This window comes from Dermacentor silvarum, chromosome 2, assembly GCF_013339745.2.
Source record: "Dermacentor silvarum isolate Dsil-2018 chromosome 2, BIME_Dsil_1.4, whole genome shotgun sequence".
Classification (NCBI taxonomy): Eukaryota; Metazoa; Arthropoda; class Arachnida; order Ixodida; family Ixodidae; genus Dermacentor; species Dermacentor silvarum.
This window is the reverse complement of record NC_051155.1, coordinates 177796184-177811063: the sequence shown is the minus strand read 5'-3', so window position 1 is coordinate 177811063 and position 14880 is coordinate 177796184.

Here is a 14880-nt window from a genome sequence, read left to right as displayed (position 1 = left end):
ATCGCGGGAAAAAACACGTCACCATTTGTTCGTGCGAACACAGCCACTACAAGAAGTTTCTCGGGCCTACATAGCGTTGCATGTGTTGTACGAAACCGAGTATATTTTCACGGCCGCTTGATCGAGACGTGATCGAAACGCACTATAATATAGATGTGCGTTTTGATCAAGCGTGGCCGTTATATTGTATAGATCGGCGTCTCTTCGTAAAGCCTCCCTGCAAATTGGGACTCTCACTGTGTCAATCTAAGCATTTGGTAGAGCTAATCAGGCTGCGTAAGTATCATTTTATAATCAAAGGTATGAGCTGCTTAAAATGGGTACGCTGCAATCGAATCTCTGTACAGTAGCTGTTCCTGTTTCACGGGAATTGCAAAGATTCAAACAAATATTTTGACAACGCTCACAAGAAAGGTGGGTGAGTACTGATGTCCTCTAAAATGGTGCTTAGTAATTGGTTTGCAGATAACGTTCAGAAACCGCCTTGTATAAACGTCATGAGCAATTCCACTCTGTGAAGTTGGATGACTAGCGAAGCTGTTTAGTAAAAGACACACATGTGAGACAGAATTTCGAACAAAGGTACGAACATATTGTTACGTACGAACTAGAGGTACGAACAGATCACCACTCGTTGTGCTGGCTGGCAATATTAAGGCGAAAGCCTTATATATCTCATGGTGACGTTTCTGCTTCGTGGCCGTTTCAAAACCGCGTCGTCGATGCGAAATGACCCTCTTAAGATAAGAGGCGATAATGCGCACAAAACTGCGATTAAGGTGGAAGAAAGATTATGCAAGTGAACTGAACTGATAATGGGTATACAGAGAGGTGAATTAAGAGTGAACTGGTGGTGAATTAAAGGAGTTTAGTTGGGTGATAAGAGTCAAACGAAAGGTAATGATGAGATAGTGTGAGCTTAGATAATGAAGAGTAAATGAGATTGAATTAAGAGTGAATCAAGGTGAAAGAAGCAGTGATAGAATGAATCAAGACTGAATCAAGCCTGAATTAAGAGTTAATCAAGGGATTATGGAGTGGGGGAGCGACTTGCAAAAAGATATATGTGATTTTCAAGGGTTCGAGTGAGAGTGACTCAGCAAAAAAAGTGATTAATCACAGTCTGAGTTTGGTGAATGAGGGATGACTTGCCAAATTGACTACAAAGTATGGCTTTAGAGTGACGATGACTCAGCAACAAAAAGTGCTGCGTCATGGTACGAGTTTGGTGAAATAAGGATGACTTGCAAAAATGACTGCAATATATGGGTTCGGAGTGAAGATGAGTAAGCAAAAAAAGGGCCGAGTCACGGTCAGAGTTGGGTGAAAAAGAAGGATGACTTGCAAATCTTGCTTCACAGAGTGGTCGTCGGGTCAGTGAGTTAGCGGAGCTTGGGCTTTCGCCTTCAAGGCGTCTTAGTTGTAACATAAGGCTCCGCTAGTAATTTTGTCCTCATAGGTGGCCATCTTGTCGATAGGTAAGCAACCACACTTCCGTATCACCTCTGCTATTAAGTGCGTCCTTCACGTAAGACAATGAATGGCTCATACGTGCGTAAATAAAAAAAGAAGTTAACGCTGCCTCCCTATTACGACGACAGAAGAGAAGTGAAATTTTACGCTGGAGTGATGAGGGACAATGGAGCCAGCTGTGAAGTAGACGACGATGCTCAAGTCATTGCTGATGATGATAGCTTTTAATGATGGACACGAAAAATGCACGGAACTGTAGTCATAAACAGCTTCGCTGTAAAACCAAATATTTGATTCCTGTCTAGCATCTGTGATTTATGTGATGAAGTGTCATGGGTCTGCGCATGTATTTAGTGCCTTAACCACGTGTAGTCAACTTGTTAGCACAATTTGGTGAAGAGCCGTATTTGCAGCGAAAAACAAGGATAGCGGAGCATGCGCGGAGCGCACCTGTCTGAAACATGCGCAGAAAGAAGCGCAAAAGAAAGAGGCGCGTCCCTGTTTCTGGGCGATATCCGCCGGTGCGAGGCATGCGCAGAGTGGGGACCAGAGGACCTGTGAAGTGGGGACCTTCGTTTGACCTGTGAAGAGCCACTACCGATAGCATTCGATGTCGGAGTGGACGAAATAGGCGCTAGCGGTTTGACTCGCACGCCCCGATGACTTGGCACTAATGTGTGCGTGTGAATGAGCTCTTCCAATGTGTTATCTCTCCATCTTTCTTTCACTCCCTCATTCCCCTTCCCATGCGTAGAGTAGAAAACTGGACTAAGTCTAGTTAACCTCCCTGCCTTCGCCCTTTTCTCTTTCTCTCTCATGTGGAGCTGACGTCACACCGTGACTACTACCACCAGCACCGCCACCACTCCAACAACGACAACGACGACGACGACGACGACAACAACAAATTTCGGCGGAATCAATATTGGGCTAATAGCCTTATAATCGATAGATCATTAATTACTACAACAGACGCGCTGAAAAATTCAGCGACCAGCGTGCCCTTTAGCCTGAATGGTGTATCTTGTGGAAAAAGCGGTACCTTTATTAAGTATTATAAAACGCGTTGAATGACATGGCACGACGTGCTTGACCTTGCAGAAATGCACCACAGCGTCACAGTACAATAAGAGACTCACAGCATGAACGCGTACCGTAACTTTTTTTTCCCCCTCGTTCTGTCTTCTAAAAAAACCAAGCGCAGTCACAGACTTGTTTAAATGAAATTTCAGACTGAGCGCTTTTATTATCTTCAGCTAAGCATTTTTGGAAAAAACACTGATAAATGTAACGCCTCCATGGGTGCAAGTCCTATCTGATATCGCGAAAACTGCGGCGTAAGTGATAAGATTGAGACCAAGGGGATGTAAAGGAAAGGGAATCCTCACAAGTCATTCCAAAGATGCGAGCTCTATTGCAGCGTGGTATAGCCTACATTCTAGAAAGGAAGCTCTTGGCGGTTCAAGTTCAGCGTATACGGCGTGCAAATTAACTGTACTTTTATGCAGATCACGTCTAGCATTTGCCGGTGCTCTGTAGGAAGGAGGACGGCGGCCGAACATGTCCCTTACCGACTTCCTTTCTCTGCAATTAGCAAATTGAAGACGGTGGGATCACATCATTCCTGATTGCTTGAACTCGTAGCGCGTTGTGGGATACAAGGGCGGAAAGCAGGCCTATATGTGAAAAACAGGCACATTTAGCACCTCAGATGCATTTGGGGAGACAGTTCATGGTCACACTTAATGTGCTTACAATATCGAGTACACATTTGAAGAAGATGGCCAAAGGACACTATTCTTTGCGCCGCATGAACAAACTGCCTGTAAATGCAGTGGTCCACTGCACAAGTTAATTTCATTTAAGTTTATTCATTCGAGCTTAAAGGCTTGCAGGCATTACATAAGGGAGGGGGGGGGATACAGATATAGATGAGGAAGCTATATATATATATATATATATATATATATATATATATATATATATATATATATATGCATTGGCGTTCCAGAGAAATGCATTGGCGTTCCAGTTAGTTTCTTAAAACATCACTTTATGCATTGAAGCACAAAAATAACTGGAACACCAATGCATTTCTCCGCGAAGTCCGGGAATTAATATCTCGAAACTGGTGTCATCCTGAGAATTAACTCCAAGTGAATCCGCCTTGCGAACTCCACGGCTACAATTTATAAATTGCAATATGGGCCATCCGGTAATTAGGTAAAAACTTAATTAGTGAATTTTTGTTGATTACTCGATTATGCATTTCAATTTTTTGTGCAAGTAATGTCCGTCTCTTCGAGCAGACCAGCTCATTAACTAGAATTGCGCTATCTCCCTCAGGCAACCTTCAATAAATTTTGAAAGTGTTCGCTGAAACACCCTGTATATATATATATATATATATATATACAACATCAGGTTGTGTCAAAATGCAGTTGTAACTCCGGCGAGAAGACCCTTAGTGTAAGTAGAGCTTGGAACTAGACAGGCTACTAAATAGTACGTTCAACAGGCGAAAAAAAAAAAAACAAAAAAGCCGGCAGATCCCACGCCCTGTGGGAATCGAAGTTATGCTACCAAGTTAACGAAATGACCATGACAGCACAAAGACGTAGGCGGATGTTTCATGACCTACATGACACGCATGTCATGACATTCATGTCATGACCTATCATTTATGTTTGTCATACACTCGTGTTATACTATGCCAATTTAGGTACATACCAGGTTAACGAAAAGACCATGATAGCACCAATACGTAGGCGGCTAGACAGATAGATGCTGTCAAAGTGGAAAATGTTTGCCAAGCAATGCTTCGCATTTAAAAATATTAGTCACGCTGCGGTGAATGCGTTTCGGTGTTAATAAGATCATGGCTCGTGAGCATGTCGCAAAACTTTGAGCGGTCCTTGCAAGGTGCAATGATATCAGAGATTGAATTCCACACAGGAATAGTGCGATTAAAGAATGAACGGTTCATCGCTAGTGTTCCGCCTTTAATGACACGTTATGGATTGATGGCGAGATAAATGGGAATGTGTTCTTAGGAGCACGTTTCGGCTTAGGGCTTAGCAGCACGTGTCGTGATATTTTGGGATGATAACACGAGTCACGAAGGCATGAACGAAAGATTATTCGATTTGATCCGAGTGTTCATAGAGCGAGATTGAGCTTGATGGCGGTAACACTATTGCCAAGAATACTGTGGTCACATAAACGATTTTGAACACATCGAAGGCCGCAGAACGATAGCCCTGCGAAGGATACCGCCTGAATGCTGCGCATTCGAGCTTGGGTCGAACGAATGCTAGATATACTATTTTCTTTTTGTCCACAGATGCTGTTTTCCCCCTTACGGCGGAAGTAGTCAAATGCCATGCATCAGAGCAGATGTTTTGATTATGAATGGTCCGTGGTAGTGACTGCGTTAGGTGGACCACTAGATACTTAAAACACTCAGTTGATGCAAGTGGCACTAACTTAATGCGATACACGTGATTGTTGGCAGCATGTTTGCGTGAGAACAACATGGATTTGTATTCTCGTCTCAGCGGTGCAGTCCGTGCGCCAAATGTAGGTTGCACTGCCACCCCGTATAATAATTTGGATTTTTGGCTGTTTTCGTCTGTCGTAATGATACCTGTATCTGCAGGAATAAAGTTGTGAGAGCATGAAGCAAACGACATGACAAAAAAAAAAAAAAGATTGCTGTCCAGGATTGCTGGACAGCTGGAGTGCTGGGATCGCTGAATTTTCGGGACAAATAGAGCGCATGACTTTAGAGGTTATATTTGTGATTATAGGCGCACAATGGTCGTAACCAGATGCTTTAGAGTGTATCGATCTTGAAGAAACAAACAACAAAACACGCTCTGGATACCTAGATGTAAATAATTGAAGCCAAAACCATTTATGGCAACCCGCGGGCTACACGTAGAAGATAAAAGAACTACAGAGAGAGCGAAAAAAAAAAAGTTGTCGCAGTTTCACCTGAAAGGCGAAGCATCAATTGCGATAGCAAATTTGTAGAGAGCTATACGGAGTAATGATATTAGCTTTATAAGCTGTATAAACTTGGACATGCAGCAGCACCGGCAACACGCAGAACTGTTGTCGACGCCGTCGGCGTTTAGCCCGCGTTCGCTCAAAATGCGTGCGGCGTTGGTGACTGTTGCCGGTGCCGCAGCTAAACGTCGCCTCCCTTCCCCCCCCCTCCCCCACGGCCTCTCGCGCGTCGGAAGAAGGCGCGTTTGCTCTACATATATGGTGATTGTAAAGAGACGCCTACTTCTGCAGCCCTTAAGCGAGCACGGCGCAGAACGCGCGTTTGTTCTCCGCCGTGCGTTCACTCCCCGTGAAAGCACGCACCCCTCGCTCCCTTTCACTCGCACATACAGCGTTCGGCGCGCGGCGACGATTTCATCTCCATTGACGTCATACGGAACCTCACGGCGACGGCGACGGTGACGCCGACGGCAGAAATCTGCTTTTGAGTGTCCATATAATTGCTATCGCAATAAAAAGAAATATGTGATACAGAAGCGCAACAACTTTCTTGCGCAAGCTACCACCGTTATTCAGAGGCCGCCCATGCTTTGGATTGAGAGATTCAATGTAAGGATGCCATTGAGAGCCTTAATATATCTGCACCGTACTCGAAAATCTTCACACACCTTACGGAAAACGGAATTTTTGGACGCTGGTAACAGCCGATGCCAACCCGAGTCACATTAAAATCACTTTTAGAAGCATCGCAACTGAGGGAAAAACAGTTGTCGTTGTCGGTTGCCATCGTCGTGATTGTGTAGACAAATTCTATTCGTACTTTCTCCTTCGTTTCTCCTCATCTTTTCTACCATTTCTTCTTCTGCCCACTGCAGAGTAGCCAAGCGGACAGTTACTCTGGTTAAACACTCCGCCTTTGGGCTCTTGTTTCCCTGTCTCTTTCTGGCAAATTATTCCTATACAACCTTTAGATATCACAAAAAGGTGCGAGTATGTGTGCTCTTCGAATATCATTACATCGGTTAGGGTGGCCGCCTTGCATGCCTCCTCCACATATCGCTCCCAGACTCAAAGGATATTGCTTGAATGGCAAGCGTGATGGTTGACATCTATGATGTTGAACCTAAAATAGCGTGTCTGTTTAGCCGATAGTGCTGATGGGGTTGAAGGCGTTTGTCCGTTTCATGTGGAAGAAATAGAGATGAGTTTCATGTTGTTATTGACAGTGTTCGAATGTCGCGCTTTGGAATGCTGGCCCCTGCCCTAATTCGCTGCTGTTTAGAACTTATGGCCTGCCTCTTATATTCCCCGTGCGGCTATCTTCGGGAGGTGGCATGTTGTGTGTAAGAATTCGTCGACTAACGCATTCATCATCACAGCGCCGGAAACAAGAACTGACGTACGTGTTACATGTTTCGAATTCACGCAGTTCGAGCATAAAGATAACAGTGAAATAAGTCCGCTCTTCCGTAGACATTTCTTGCTGATTTTGTGCCGCCTGTACACTTTGTGCCACCTTCGCACCAATCAACTCTCAAGCAGCCGACTGTAGTAAAGTTGTTGCGCAACAGCATGTGCGCGATATTACAGGAGGAAGGACTGGGAAGTACGAAGGTCACGGACATTCGGCATGGGTCGTCTCAACCTTCAATTTCCCGCATGACAGGAAAGCAAAATAAAAAATAAGGAAAGCGTTGTTAGGATCCTTGCGTCCTAGATGCACCGAAATGGGCTTCCCGGTCCTAATAGCGGTTGCGAGGCGCGTTTCTGGTCCGAGCATTTCCGGAAAGGTGAATACTGGAGTTATCTTTTTCGGGTCCGTGAATCTTCAGAAAGGCGAATCCTGGAGTGATCTTTTTGGTAGCACACTTGAGGGGATGTCATTCCGCATCGTATCAAGCGAACACAGGGCATTTGTCGAGCACAGGTTCTCGGTTCATCTGGCAGAAAGTAGGGAATCAAGACGTGCTACCGAAAGACGAAGCTACTGGGAACAGCGCAGCACCAGGTTGCCATCATGACATTTCGCCCTCCATTGGCTAAATTAGAAGGTTGGGGGCTGTCTTTTGGAACACCTTGGGTTGTTGTAATAAACGTATACGCATTGCATATATGCAATGGGGAACGACATTACTGGTTTACCTCTACACTCTACTGATTACACACTCTACACTCTACTGCAGGCACTGATTATACCTCTACATTATTGGTTTTGTAATACATGCTTTGGGAACGCTCGGGCTCAGGCCTGAGAGCGCTACCACCCGATAATGATATTACCATTGTTTATGTGCACTGTTCTATCTTCCACATCCTCGGACTTTTCATTCCATAAATTTTATTTTGTCAACTTGGAGAGAATGTCCATGCAACTTTGTGCTCTCAGTTAATAAGTGCATAAAACGATGACGATAGAATATCTAATATAACGCAGCATAAAAAAGGGGCCGGAACTTCGACCGAACGTTTGCAGGCAGACTTTTCGGTCTGTCTAGCCTCTCTGTATTAATGACATGCATGCTATTGAGTGAATGAAAGTACCGCAGAGAGTAGCGCGCATAATATGCAGAGATTAAATTCTGGTAAAAGCACCATTTCTCAAGGAATATCTATCGTGAAAACAAATAGCAGTCAAACAAGCGATGCCTCAAGCTCGAGCCAACGTTTCGACAATAGGATTTATCTTCAACCTGTGTCATGTTGAACATTAATATTGTAACCTCAATTGGTTGTGGCTTCTACATCAGTGTCCATCGTTCTTCTTTTACAATAATTTTAATGGCCTAGGAGGCTTATTACCACAGGCGTATTCTGAAATATTTCCAAAAGATTACATGTTTTTAATGTGTACCATTCTAAGCGGAAGCAAAAACTGGGACATTTGTATGTATTTGTATATACAGTATAAGCAACACTATATATGTATACATTGCTCAGCATCATCCTTATTGTTCTTTCGGTGATGGAGGCCGGGATGAAAGAACGTTTTGTTTTTATGTTACCATCAATGCACCTAATCTACAAAAATAATACAGTATTAATTAACTCCGGTTGCGTCACAGCTTCAGATACAGTCTGAGATGACGTCAGAACTAAATGTACAAGCGTGTATGATATTACAAATTTTATCAAAACAAGTTGCCGCATAATCGAATGTGTAACACCAGCTCCAATTTATTTTAACGCTACCTGAGATGAAAAGAGATAATATGCATATAGCGAGAATCACCACATCTTTGTTTCGAAATTTGTTTAAAAATTAATGGGACTCGTACTGCTCTCTCAGCTTTCTGAATTTTTAGCATCAGTTCATTTCTTTAACGAGAATGTGCTGCGGCACAGCGCAAGCACTACCTTTAGTTTATTTCAGTACGATCATTGAATTAGGAAAGCGTTCCGAAAAGCCCATGGCATTACCGTGAACCACAGCTATGACCTGTTCATAGAGCAACCATCTCACATGCGGGAGACAGTGGGTTCGAATACTGGTATCGCCGGAATCCGACCGATGTGTCCCCCTGCTTGGCTGGTTGTGGTTGTTATCATTTCCGAAGACAAATTATGCAGCGTGGGGACTGTTGCCGTGCGCTGCACTCTTGAGGCAGTTGAATCATCATCACGGCCATAGTCGGGAAGACGAAGGCGGATGCACCAACCGCGGTCTGTACACCGGGACTTCGGGTCCGCTGCTTAAAGATTTCGCATTGTGGTCTCACCGGAATCGATCGTTAGGTGATCTCGACACATGGAAAAGAGACGCATTACACAACCCAAAGGTGTCTCCCTCGTTAAGTTCCGGCGCTGCCACATGGAAAATTGCCGCAGAAGAAGTCACCTGAGATCACTGTTCTCCGAGGGGTACCCGCCGTGTTTTGGTGCATTGTCAAAAATAATTTGGCTGTTTCCATCGCAAGTATTGACACCCAAGGACTAAGCGTCATGATACGGCAAGACTCGTTTCTGTGACTTTTTGTTGTTGCCGATAACAATAATGCTAGCTTGCTTCCAAGTATAGGACTTGAAATGAACAAATTAGACGATGCATACTGGGCCTTACGGAATTAACAATAGCACCAACATTTAGTCCCATTTCATCCTTACACAAGTGAGTGCAAGAACTAATCCTATTAGGATTTGCGATATGATACGCAGTGCTTGCTGTGCAGATGACAGTCACGATGGAAGTACCATTCACGCGGTTTAAAATTGTGTCCCGCACTTCAACGAGGCTGGTGGTTTTCGACAGATCGCGCTTCTGTGGCTGGCATACTATGTTAGCGTTTTCTTTTCTTCATAAAACTTAAATTCTGATAAACTCCATTACTTGTTCAGAACATGGATCGAAACTTGGCCTTCCTGCAAACTCTGAACTCTATTTTTTATCACTCCATCTAAAAGCTCTGGATTGTATGCGGCGATGTGCAACAGTGTAAACAGTGCACTAGTGCACACAAGGCTTCTTGAAGTTAGCTCTTCTGCAAACATTGCGCTAAGTATGTTTCTCTTTTCAACTTTTGACTGAGATGGGAGAATAACACGATCCAACCATTAGGGCCAAGGGCATAGCTTTTCCGAGTGTAGCTTTTCTGGGTGTCCGAAACTACGTCTGTGTAGTTGGTAAGTGCTGAACAAAGGTCGGAAAAATAAGCGGAACTCACTCAGACTCACTCAGAAAATATCTTTTGCTTAAAAATCGCTAAGACTAAGACTGACCAAAATTATACACAGCCCGGCTCGCTCACACTCAGACTCACCAAAATTTTGCGCAGCTAAACTCACGCGGACTCAGGATCACCAAGATCAGATTAAGCCATGTTCACTCGCACTCACTCACCAGAATCAGACTCAGCCAGCCTACTTAGATTCATGGACCTACACTCACTCGAGATCTTTCAGATTCCCGTAGTTGCGGACACAATCACACTAGCGGAATCATGGAACCGCCCGCTTACTCATTTGATTCGAACTCGCCGGCTTGTTACTCACGTGAATAACCAATGCACTTAAAGGATTATTGATGCAGAGCAAGATCAGCGTTGTTCCCTTCATAGTCAGGTTCTAACTCACGTCTACAAACATACGTTGTCGAGCCCTCACTCGCACACGCTTCTGCTCACATATGGCACGTACTGGTTGATGCTCATAATGACACCCATTCACATTCACCAGCGTTTACTGATAATCAAACCAGAGTTTCAAACCGAAAAAAAAAAGATACCGGTTTGGTTCGGGTTCACCGCTCTCCAATTTCTTTCTGCGTCAGTTTCGGCTCCTACATGAAAAAAAATATGAGCGTCCGTGTTCAATGTAGTTCAATGTAAAACCTGTTAAATGTAGCTCACTTTACCTAGCCTCATAGAGACATGTTGCTCAGCGTTATCGACTTGTCTCTATTGCACACGCACAAGCTATGTCAGAAGGAGGCATCAATGGACTACTTAGGACATAGGAGAAAGTAACTGATGCTTTTAGATGAATTTCATTTAATGAAATTTTATGTTACACAGTCACAGCAGGCTTGCGCCTGCAGGCAACCATCTTAGCAGGTAGGCGTCACTAGATCTAGAGTGTGCGGCCCATGGTGCAGCCCCTCGACGCGTCCATCTCTGCATTCCATCTTTCCAGTGCTTGCTTTTATCGTCATCCGTACTGAGTACGTGCAAATCATAAGGTTCTTTTCTTCATAAGTTCTACATTGGAATTCAGCGACCATAAGACAAAACATAAAAGAGTTGTGAATGTATACAAAAAAAAAATTAGTCTTATATAGAGCGTGTGCACGGGAATCAGCAAGCAACAAATCTTGAAGAAAAATGACGTATTGAGCATACAACGAATCACCTTATTTTCTGTGTATCACAACGTCCGGAAATTAGTTATAAAATTGAGCATATATATGTATGCAGCGCGATCATCAAACGTAAAGCTGAAAGTATGCCAAGTAAAAATAAAATTTCACTGAAAAGATCCGAATAGTAATGAAACACCATTAAATACTAGATTAGCAGTTGATTACCTAAGTTTTTTCCAAACGCCGTGATGCACGCTCGCCAGGATTGCACCGTAAGAGAAATAGCATGCACCATAAATACGGTATTAAAAATTAAGCAGATCCAATGAATTGGAATATACGTACATCGAAGCCTTGTATGAGTGGATGAGAGTCGAAACATCAGCTTGTGTTTTTCGGGTTCTTTTATTTTTCCCACAGCACGGCCGTCGCCGCAACTGCCGCGGTGGTGATGATGATGATGATGATGATTTATTGGCATCCGCTTTGAAACGGGGCGGCGACAAATAGTCACCTAGCCTGCTTGATTTAATCAGGTATACTATACATGTTCTTTATCTAGCATTTTTGTATACCTTTATTATTTTTCTTTTTCGAAAATTTACCCTGTACCGCTGCCTATGATTTTAAGAGATCAGGTCGTATCCACCTTTTCCCTGCTTTTTTTCCACCAGTACTCTAATCGTCTCTTGCTGATCTCTACGGCTGATCTGTTTATGTTTCCTTCCACTTTAAACCCAAGCGCTTCTGGGAGTTGCACGTTACCTACGGTTCTCGCTGGGTGGATCCCGTCGCATTCCATTAGGATGTGCTGAGTGGTCTCTGGATCTTTACTGCAGCATACACATGTCTCATCTAGTTCCGAATATTTGTTCCGATATGTTTTCGTCCTTAGGCAACCGGCTCGAGCCTCAAATAGCAAGGCACTGCCCTTTGTGTTATCGTACAGATTTTCCCTTCTAATTTCTTTCTTCTCATTCTTGTAAATCTCCATTGTCCTTTTCGTTTCCATTCTTTGCATCCAATTCACGGTCTCTATTTCTCTCACTTTCTTTCTGATGACCCCTGGTTGTCTATTTACAGTTTCGATTATCCTGTACTTGGCTGCCAACTTCCTTGACCTCTTCCTCCATTTGTGTCCACGCTTTTCATGTAGAGATACTTGCGCACTTTAGCCACCCATTTATTTTCATCCATGTTCCTGAGCCTTTCATCAAAACTAATTTTGCTTTGTGCTTCTGTGACTTCAAAAGAGGCCCAACCCATGTCACCATGCACTGCCTTATTTGTCGTATTACCGTGTGCTCCCAAAGCCAACCGGCCTACTGGGGTGCTATGCAGGATGCGCCGAGTTTCTCGTTCACCCGAGTTTTACCCGAGTTTGCTCGATGACAGTCAGTGAACGAAGATAGCAAGGAACGTGCAATAACAGCAGCCAAAAAGAAATGTCGACATAAAGCCGCGTATGACAACATGAGCGCACCCTTCGCGGTGTTTCAAGCATAGAAGACTGCGCAACGAAACGCGCCAGCGCCGCGTATTGTTATCAACGTATTATCGCAATTTAGCAATACCGTCACTGTCCCGCTGTCTATCTGCACACTTGCCGTGAGCCGCTTGCCACGCCTTTCTCGGGCGCGTCAAGGGCGTGCCTCCTTTTTCGGGCATTATCTTTCTATCCTCCGTCGAATGCGAACAGGGCACATGCGGTGCGTTCTTGCACCTATACTTTCCCTCAATCGAATACTTTGAAATACAACAAATAAAGTAACCAACATTTTACTTCTTAAAGTATCGTTTTTTTTTTGTTTTGAATGCTGTAAATTTGTGCTGACAAACGGACATATAATGAATTATTAAATTTTGTACTTTTTTGCCGCGAGTGGCGACAGTGAGGCGAAAGCTTACAAGCGGTTACATTCTAGAGGGTCACACGCACGAGGGAGATCATGCGGTGAGCAGTCGCCAGCGGCGCTGCAGTGCTATGTTCGATAAAGTCAGTCATGACAACGATCTGCCCATTCCCTGTCTAATAGGGGAATGGCAACGCAGCGCTGCGGCATGGCTGTTCACCGCAGGTGCTTCACTGCCGCCGCTTTCCCAACTGAAACGACACTTTCGCCATAGAGACGGGAGCAACGGCTGTCGCTGCAAAATGGCTGTGCGGTATTCTGGGTCTGTAGTGACGCAGCACAATGAAAATGCACCAGTTTATCTGCGTGCGCGAAGTCTCCGCGATGCATTGCGAACACGAGCGTGCTGCCCAGCGACACAGTTCGTCGCTTGTCACCGCTTGCCCATTGAAGGTGCCTCCGTGCGCATGTGCGCAGAATTTGAGTGTGTTGTTCACTCCGATGTGCTTGCCGATTGCCTCTGCTGCTTAGCTAACAGCGATCGCAGATGGATATCGTAACGACAGCGCAGCAATCGCATTTTGGTGGGTGAGGGCTCTTGTGTGCAGTTAGGAAATTAGACTTAGAACGCAGGAAGGTGTTGCAATTGTTTAGTGTGCCGTGCTTGTGATGACAAAATGCCATTGCACTGGGTGTGTTTGCGCTGACCGCTGACCGTGTTTGCTGCACTATATCATTGATAGAGCAGCCATTTCAAATGACAGCTGTGATACGTTGTCGTTGGAAAACACTACGCACTGCTCAAGATCGTCATCCACCACGGCGCATCGACGCCTTGCAAGCAGCTACAGTGACGTGCGGATAATTATTTGCTGTGCGCTACGTAGCCACAACGCAGGCAATGAACCGCGTTGTGGGGTCATCACAGCCCAAGAAGACATATGCATAAGGCAGCGATAGTCGACGGTTTTTGTTTTTTATCGTGGTGCTGAGTACATCACCGATGACAGTGCGTTGTGCGTGTTTTATTTCGCCGGTCAAGATTGTTAATGCCTCTCAGTTCCGCACCACGTCGCTGTTGTCGAAAAATAAGTTGGGCGTGGCCCAACCGTGGTGGGCGCGCACAAGAGTTACATGCCTCGCTCGGGGCGTGACCTATGGTTTTGATTGACACGCGAACTCGGGCCAAACTCGTACATCGCGAAACCCCCCTCGAGTTAAACTCGGGAGCATGGCGGCGGCAGCAGCAGCCTGTGTCATCGCATCCAGCGGCGGCAAGCGTCAATATGACCATCTGGACCCGTTCAGCTACATGACCGACGTAGAGTTTCAGCGTCGTTTTTGCCTTTCCAAAACGTCAGTGCGCTGGCTGTGTGACGAGTTAGGCGAACGCCCTTGTCTGCGGAGACTGCGTGGCGGGCATATTATGCTTTCCGAGCACAGACTGATGTGACTAGGCTGCGGAGGAAAAGTTCGTGCGATCGCTTCGGCTCTCTCCTGTTTCAAGCGCTGCTCGTCCACCGCGCCCTAGCCCCAGGCGAAGTCCGGCGTCGTCATCGGAGTACTGGGGCACCTGCGAGCACCTGGGGTTCAAGCCGGGCCAACCAACCTGCGTAGGCGAAGTGGTCCCATTATATTGGAAGACTCAGAATGGAAGCCGGGCTGCCTTCCGATGCAACAGGTGCCGAAATCAGTTTTCGCAGTTACACGGTAAAGCTGCACTGCACGGTCAGAGAGGCGAAGGACGTTACT